Source organism: Rutidosis leptorrhynchoides, chromosome 11 (genome assembly GCF_046630445.1).
Source record: "Rutidosis leptorrhynchoides isolate AG116_Rl617_1_P2 chromosome 11, CSIRO_AGI_Rlap_v1, whole genome shotgun sequence".
NCBI classification, from domain to species: domain Eukaryota; kingdom Viridiplantae; phylum Streptophyta; class Magnoliopsida; order Asterales; family Asteraceae; genus Rutidosis; species Rutidosis leptorrhynchoides.
In genome coordinates this window covers 160,456,349-160,465,696 of record NC_092343.1, presented here as the reverse complement: position 1 = coordinate 160,465,696, position 9,348 = coordinate 160,456,349, and positions in this window count along the sequence as shown.

Genomic DNA, 9,348 nt, shown 5'->3' with positions numbered 1-9,348 from the left:
ATAATTATATAATATAATATTTAAATAATTATATTAATTATTTAAATATTATAATTATATAAATAATATGTCGGCAAAGCAAAGTTCCAAACTTGGATGAGCTGTATTCACGATCTCCGTGACTCGCGGAGATCCCAGCCTTTTTCTATCGCGACTCGCGGAGCACAAGACTTCAGAAATGCCTATAAAAGGCTCGAGCATTTGGCCGAGTAAAAAATAATAATAATAATAATACTCCGTAAGATAATAAATAAATAAATATATAATAAATATATATATATATATATAGTATAGATTAGTTTTATATTAGATTAGTTCGGGTTATGTAAAGGTTATTTTACGGGTTTTTGAAGTCGAAATTCTGTCCGTGTAACACTACGCGATAAATACTCAATGTAAGTTATGTTCTCCTTTTTAAATTAATGTCTCGTACTTAAGTTATTATTATACTTATTTGAGCCAAAGTAATCATGATGTTGGACTAAATATTAAAGACGGGGTAATTGGGCTTTGTACCATAATTGGGGTTTGGACAAAAGAACGACACTTGTGGAAATTAGACTATGGGCTATTAATGGGCTTTATATTTGTTTAACTAAATGATAGTTTGTTAATTTTAATATAAAGATTTACAATTGGACATCCCTATAAATAACCATATACACTCGATCGGAAACGATGGGCGGGGTATTTATATGTACGAATAATAGTTCATTTAACCGGACACGAAAATGGATTAATAGTCACTAGAATTATTAAAACAGGGGTGAAATTATTTACAAGGACACTTGGCATAATTGATAACAAAGTATTAAAACCTTGGGTTACACGCAGTCGATAACCTGGTGTAATTATTAAACAAAGTATTAAAATCTTGTTACAGTTTAAGTCCCCAATTAGTTGAAATATTTGACTTCGGACATAAGGATAATTTGACGAGGACACTCGCACTTTATATTTATGACTGATGGACTGTTATGGACAAAAACCAGATGGACTTATCAAATAATCCAGGACAAAGGACAATTAACCCATGGTAATAAATAATCAAAACGTCAAACATCATGGTTACGGAAGCTTAAATAAGCATAATATATTTTATTTTATTTTTCCTCGTACTTTTATTTATTATCATTTTAATTATTGTTATTTATTTTATATTGTTATTTAAATATCGTCATTTACTATACGCTTCGTTTAAAATATAAATCCACAAACCGGTCATTAAACGGTAAACCCCCTTTTATATATTATTATATATAATTATATATATTTTGTACAAATATAGTTGTTTAAAAATATAGTGTGAAATAAGCCCGCTCCCTGTGGAACGAACCGGACTTACTAAAAACTATACTACTCTACGATTAGGTACACTGCCTATAGTGTTGTAGCAAGGTTTAGGTATATCCCATTTGTAAATAAATAATTAAAACTTGTGTAATCTGTATCGCTTTTCGTATCAAAAATATAATACTATTTCGTACCCCTTCGCTTTAACATCAGCTATGTTATTGGGAAGTCGCGAACCTCGATTCAGAGTACACTATCTGTGTCACCCCTTGGTAAGAGAAGTATATCGGATACAACATAAGATCGACTAAGGCACACCGATTGTAGTAAGTCTATCAAGCTTTGGATTCTGACTGAGTACTCTTTCGTAGTGAAACATCTGACTAGACCCTTAGTAAATTGCTGGTCCCATACCATGCTAGTGTAGTCACCAAGTATATAAACTTCGTACGTGCATGCTGAAGCACATCGGTTGTTTTAAGCTGTAACTCTGCTAAGTAAGGCCATGGAACCCGGTTAGTGTTGACTAGTACACTGCACCATAACGCGGTCTCAAGTATTGCACCCCGCTTGAGAGATTTTAAGTTAATTAAGGAACTGTTTGTTTAGACACATAAAGGATTGGACCGTTAGGATAACCGAACGTGTTCATGGAAGTCAACTTGACTTGGCCATGGTGTTCTTTATGGTTGAACTCTTTTTAAGGGCCTAACTATCTTTTAAAACCAATCATTAACGAAAGCATTGAAACACATCACGTCTCTCGGATATGGTAAACCATGTATTCTATTATACTTTAGAAAGTTTAGACTATTGCGAAATGTGAATACGTCACCCAACCGAGTCGCTCAATTGGATGAGCCATCTGAACATGTATGCCTGTAGTTAGACTGCACGGGCGTCGGGGGTAAGGTACATTGCTGTCTTTTCAGAATCTTCAAGCCTAACATAGTACCAAGTGACATGTCTTATGACAGGGGTGTTTAGGACCAGTGTAATGAATACAAGGCCTCTGCCTATTCATGAGCCATCATTCCATAATCTCGGCAGAATAACCGATGAAGTCATAGTATGCACTCACTTTAACCTTATCTGAATTACGAATTTTATCGCATTTACTTTATCTGTCTTATAAATTAGAAAATCCCAAAATTAAGTAACCACTACTCCTTCCTAACTATCTTAGGCTTAAATATAGGTTCGATTCTACTGATATCTCAAAAATACGACTCTAGGTCATACTTCCTTTACTCATACTAAGGAGTAGTACGATTTAGGCCCCGCTAAATATAAATTTAAAACAATACCTTCCCCCCTGAGTGGCTGATCCTGGCGCGCCGCGCCCCGACGACACCGCGCGAATAAAAACTGTCCGTTTCGGCCATATCACGGGGGAGTATAAGTTTTTAGTGCCGCTGCCGAGGAACAGGTATCAGGCAATACTCAATACTGCTCTCTATCAAACTTATTCGCAAGCATTTGGTGGTGTCTAAGAAAGACAATTATACACGGACTTAGTTGTTGGATTTTCCGAACAGTCGCCAATTATATTGGGACCAAAAGGATCCTGCCTCTCCGTAGTCGGCCTGGCCACTTGGTTTGTTGAATAGTTCGTGTGGAGCTCTGTTACCGAAATACCAGGGAATCAGTAGCCAGAACCAAAAACATATTCAACCTAGGATAGTTAGTTAGTTAAATTAGATTACTTAAATTAGCTTACCTTAGATTACTTTAGAAATTTAGTTTATTTGCTAAAAATTAAAAACAAAAAGGCATACCCAGTGTATGACCCAAACCCGATCTAGACCAGGGCCATTGTTATTCGTACCTGATCCAGACGCAATAATTTCTAAAGCAAGTAAGGAAGCACGAATCAGAAATCGAATGGCGTTACACGTTACTTTAGCAGAAAATACCAAACCCTCGATTGAAGGTCGAGGAGGACCGATCAGATTTCCAGAGATCCAAGGATACTCGTTCGAGTTAAAACATCACATCATCCAGCTCATCCATAATAGCTATCAGTTTCATGGATTACCGAATGACAATCCTAATTCTCACCTTGATAAATTCATATCTCTTTCGAACTCCTACAAACAGCCAGGGATAGGACAAGATATAGTCCGGCTATACTTGTTCCCCTATTCTCTCACTCATCATGCTCAAACTTGGTTCGAAGGACTGGAAAAAGATTTCATCACGTCATGGACGGAGATGGCTACTAAATTCCTAACCAAATATTTCCCTCATTCTAAACAAACCAAACTAAAGAATGACATCATTAACTTCAAACAAAGTTATGATGAATCTCTTTACACTGCTTGGGAGCGATTCAAAACCCTGCTGAAGAAATGCCCTAATCACTAGTTAGAATGGTCAGCCCAAATCTGTACCTTCTACAATGGTCTTACAGTAAATCATAGGACGACGATCGATGCAGCAGCTCAAGGGAATCTGATGAACTAAACCGCAGACGAAGCATGGGAATTACTCGAGAACATGACAATGCATCATCATGACTGGAACAGTGTTGAAACAACTTCATCATGTGCCCCACTCTCTGCACTCAACAATCAAATGGAGCCCATCAAATCCCTCATGGATAAGATGGAATCTCTTGCTAAACAACTCAGAGAATTGAAGACGCAACCACAGCAGGTCAACCAAGCTCAGGCTTGTGTTAATTGTACCAACCCGCAACCTACTGAAGAATATCAAGTTGAGTACGAAAACCCTGACGGTTCAGTCTGTTACGTCCAATTCCCAGCTCGTCCACTAAATCCCAGATTCAATCAACAACCTAGGGTTAATCAATTTCAGCGAAGAAATCAACCTTTTCGCTATCGCTATCCACTTTATCCAGCCCAACAATCTCAATTTACCTACGATCAACTACTTCCACTCACTGGTACCCCAGTTGAGGAAAATTCCCCTACCACCCAGATTACGAAAGAAACTAACCCCACTCTCGGAGCTGATGATCAGACTCGGTTCATTCAAGGACAACAACAGCTAAATCAGAGAACTGTAGCCAGACAAGATCAGACGAAGATACTAATGAGAAATCAATTGGCTCTGCTCAAAAGTCTGGAAACGCAGCTTGGACAGTTATCACAACGCCTTGAAACCCGACCGCGGGGAAGGTTACCAAGTAATACTATCCAAAATCCCCACATAGAATAAGCAAAGCAAATGAATTCCGTAATCCCAGAGGAAGAACCACGGAGAAGGTCAGCCAGGCTCAAGAACAAATCGACATATACTCAGAAGCTGACCCTGGAAACTCCAGTTCGTGTACCCTATCCTGGGAGGCTACAAGAAGAACCATCCAAGCTTGAGTCCTTCAAACTTGATGGAAGGTTCCTAGACACTATGTCCAAAGTTCCCAACCAGAAGAGATACATTCGAAGGCTTCTTTCTACAGAGGAGAGGATACCAGATTCTAACAAAATTCCACTGAGTGAAGAATGCTCTGCATTACTCAAGAACTCTCTACCACCGAAGCTAGGAGATACAGGCCGATTCGTTTTCCTGTGTTCAATCTACCAATCTGGAACCATTCATGTTCTAACATATTTAGGAGCAAGTATCAACCTAATCCCCTACTCTCTCTACAAGAGATTAGAGTTAGGAGACTTGTCGCCAACTAAAATAACAATCCAACTTGCCGATCACACCATTCGATATCCTAAGGGCATAGTTGAGAACGTCTTGGTGAAAGTTGACAAATTCTTGTATCCTACGGATTTTGTAGTAATGGATATTAAGGAAGACCTACACACACTAGTAGTGTTAGGAAGACCTTTCATGAATACGGCTAGGACTGTCATTGATGTGAACAATTAAACCTTGATCTTACGATCACATGGGGAGAGCGTTACCTTCAAAATTGACCGACCAACCGATCTTTCTGGACATGCAGAGATGTTTGTTATTTCCACCAGACGAATCACTTCCGATGACGAGTCTTCACCACCAGCCAATGATATCGAGATGGGTGTCGAATCACAGTCTGTAAACGACCCAGAAATGGAAGAAGAGGATCCCAGCGAAGAAATAGAGGAAGAGGAGGAATCTGAAGAGGAAGAGGAAATGGAAGACGTAAAAGAAACTGCGACAATACCCGCTCCAAGCATTGAGCATCATGAAGAAATAATGAGGCTTGAGACGGAAGATCACAGTTTAATCATTCGCTTCAAGAAGAAGACGGACAAAGCTGAGGTTAAGGATATAGAAATTGATCCTGCAAGTATCAAAGTGGAGAATCAGAATACTGAAGAAACCCGTTCATCAGACGCATCCTCAGAAGAAAAATACACCGATGATGACGAGGTAGAGTGACATGAAGACATTCTGAATAACTCACACTCTCCAACCGAACCAGATCAAGGGGAGCCGGACTCTTCTACAGATCATATTCCGGTTATATCCACACATGCAGACATGATAACCTTCATCAATGATACCAATGAATTTGAAGATATTCTCAAAGCCATCGGAAAATCAACCATTGATTTTTCGCTATGCTTAACAGAATGAATTATGGCTATCCAAGAAGAACACAACCTCTATCTCTGAAGAGAAGACAATGATGTTGAAATCCTAGAAGAACGCATTCAAGACTTTATTAATTTTCTTCATGATCATATCTACCAGGAAGAAAGGTAACGAGAGCACAAATCAGTGGTTCACACTATTCTTGAGACAAGATTTTGTCGAGATCAGAAGATCATTTACTCTAAGGTTTATAACGCCTTAGCCGGATCTGCACTTCCGTTCTCACGAAACCAACGAGCACTACTGACTCTCATCCGGAAGCATATGGATCTATCACTCTGATTTGCAAATGATCGAGGATATTCACAGCTTTTTCGCTCTCTTGGAAAGAGATAATTTCGAAAGCACACCAGACAGACTAGTGATTTACGTAACAATTGATCACTATGCTGATCTGATTATCAAAGAGTTACCAGACGCTGTTACGGAGGAAGTAAGGCTAAACAATCCGTTCTCTCATCTTGAACCAGATCGAGTCAACATTACCACCTATGTTACAAAGCAGATATCACGTATCTTCCACGAATCCACAGATCCTAGTTTCACATTTAAAGCTGGATGTCGGGAGATATACTCAAAGACGGTGACATTAATGCTCGGGTCAGGATTGCTGTTCACTTCTTTTCGGCTTCATCTCTTAACAAATCTGTGCAAAGCTACCGACTCTTACTGTGGAGATCACCGTTCCTAAGACTTCGAGATTCTAAAGATACATTTTCTAACATTATTTGAAGGCCTCCGAAATGAGCATCCCATCAGAGAAACAATCACCACCAACAGTGCTTCAATGATTGACATTCATGGGTCAACCAGCAGAGCCGTGGATCATATTCTCATCGGACTTCAAGACTTATCAAGACGCACTACTTATCTTTCAGAAGATCTTCAAGAGAAGTATCGGATCTTCTACCACTATTGGTCCGGCACTTTCTCAGGATTTACCCGCCAAGACTCACATTCCCTCAAGGAGACCAAGATCACAACCATCAGCTTATCACTAAGTGTGGGATAACACCAAATTAAAACACTAGACAAATACTCCCAAATCTTCAACTAAAACTCCTAAGTGTGGGATACACTAGGAACGTTGAGGACAATGTTCGTCTAAGTGTGGGATGTTGGTATAATCTTTTTATGCTATATTAAAATAACCTATTACGAAGATTCCAAGTCCTCAAGCCAAATTTCAAAATTTTTGCAAAAGAAAGCCTTTTTGAAAAAGTATTTTTGAAAACCTAAAACGTTTGTCAATAAAAATAAGGCTTAAGTAAGGTGGAAATCTTGTTAGGTTGAACCAAATCTCTGATAGAGCATTGCATGACTAAGGCATTATCGACCTAAATTGATTATGGTGAGGCACCTCAAATAAGACCGGAATTCATCTTTAATGTCTCACTATTTTTCGTTGAGAGTGCCGATGTTTGTGCTCAGAATCAGAACTTGCTTTAGATCTGCATCTCCAAGCAGCGAAACGTGATTCGGTTATAATCAAAAGAGCTAGCCATTTGTCAAAAATAAGCCTTCCGTACCTCCACTACTTCTACTCCACCACCACATCCACATCACCTTTACTATTACTCAAAAAATTCAGAAAACGAGATTCCTTCCGAAAACCCGATGTTATAAACCTCTCAAGTATCATGGCAAAGGTCTTGAAAAAGTTTACCGGCAAAAAGTTTCTCAAGATGAAGTCTCCAAAAAAATATATATTATATTTCAAAGTTCTGAAAAAAGGAGCAGAGCTTAATTAGAGAAATGCCGAAGAAAAACTTGACCGAAAATGATTATCAAATGAAGAAAAGTTCAAAAGTGCTTCTCAAAATACTTCAGCACTCCTATCTATCCGAATAAAAGTCTGTATAAAGAATACATTAACCTTTTTATCTCACACCTCAAAAACAACTTCACTACCACTTCAAAATTCCTTCTCCATCATTGACAAATGACCTATAAAGCTGAGATTACTACCGTTCTCGCATTAGCAGCAAGGATTTGAGTCTTTAGCAAGCCTATGATGATGGGTGCAGCATGAATGGCTATGAGTGTATTCATTTCTTAGATCTATAGGGAACCCTAAACACTTGAGTGATTTGAGTGACCCGTGAAAGCTAGCCAATGTCATGTAACCTCCTCGCATGCTTGCAGAGATAGTTTCAATCATAATATGGATGACTCACCTTATCTTTTTTGCTCTTATAATAAAAGCAAACCGCTTAGGCTATTAGAAAAGAAACTCCGAAAAGATTCTTAAGGAAATGAGAGTTTTCTTGAGGACAAGCAAAGTCTAAGTGTGGGATATTTGATATCAGCTAAAAAGTCACGTTTTCACCCTGGTATTAAGGCCCAAAAATAAGAAAGATTCAAACTTTGTCGGAAAAATACCCTCTTCGTCGGTTAGAATTGAAGAAAAAGTAATTACGAAGACGGTGCAAAAAGAATCAAGAGAATCGGAGCTAAAACGAAGATTCCAGAGCGAAAATGGTGAAAGACAAGAAATCAAGTTACGAAATACGGCTAGCCAAATGGCCTGCCATACGGCTTTCCAAACAGCCTGCTAGTATGGTAAACGGCCTGCCAAATGGTCAGATCAAACGGGCTCGATAAACGGCTTGCCTTAGCAAACGGCCTCCAAAAACGGCCTGCCAAACGGCCTGCCAGCCGTTTGCAGGCAAAAATCTTGTCTATTTAAAGGGTCTTTGTCATTCATTCTAACACACACTTCAATTCACTTCTTTCTCTCACTTGTACAATATTAGTCATACTCTCAAGGCCTTCGACTCTGTGCGGAAAACCTAGTTCCCGGAGAAGAACGCCGAAGATTTTATTAGGAGCGATCTGGAGTCTTGAAGTTGTCACTTTTGTATTCAAAACTCGTTTAATCTACTGGTACTTCTATCCCTTATCTTTATATAATGTCTTCTATCATTATGTTATGTGATGTTGTTACCATGATTAGCGAGTAGTTATCTTTAGTGTATGCTATGATGTAAGCAGTTATAATGCCAAAATAATATTATGGTCTGTGTATGCTGTTGAAATGCTTTCCGATTATGCTTTAAATTCAATCGCTTTTTCAACTAATAGAACGTAGTTATTGGCTCTGTTATTGGGAAGTCGCGAACCCGATTATGCTTTAAATTCAATCGCTTTTCCAACTAATAGAACGTAGTTATTGGCTCTGTTATTGGGAAGTCGCGAACCCCGATTCAGAGTACACTATCTGTGTCACCCCTTGGTAAGAGAAGTCTATCGAATACAATGTAAGATCGACTAAGGCACACCGGTTGTAGTAAGTCTATCAAGCTTTGGAATTCGACTGAGGACTCTTTCGTAGTGAAACATCTGACTAGACCCTTAGTACATTGTCAGTCCCACACCATGCTAGTGTAGTCACCAAGCATATAAACTTCGTACGTGCATGCTGAAGCACAGCGGTTGTTGTAAGCTGTACCTCTCTGCTAAGTAAGGCCATGGAACCCGGTTAGTGTTGACTAGTAC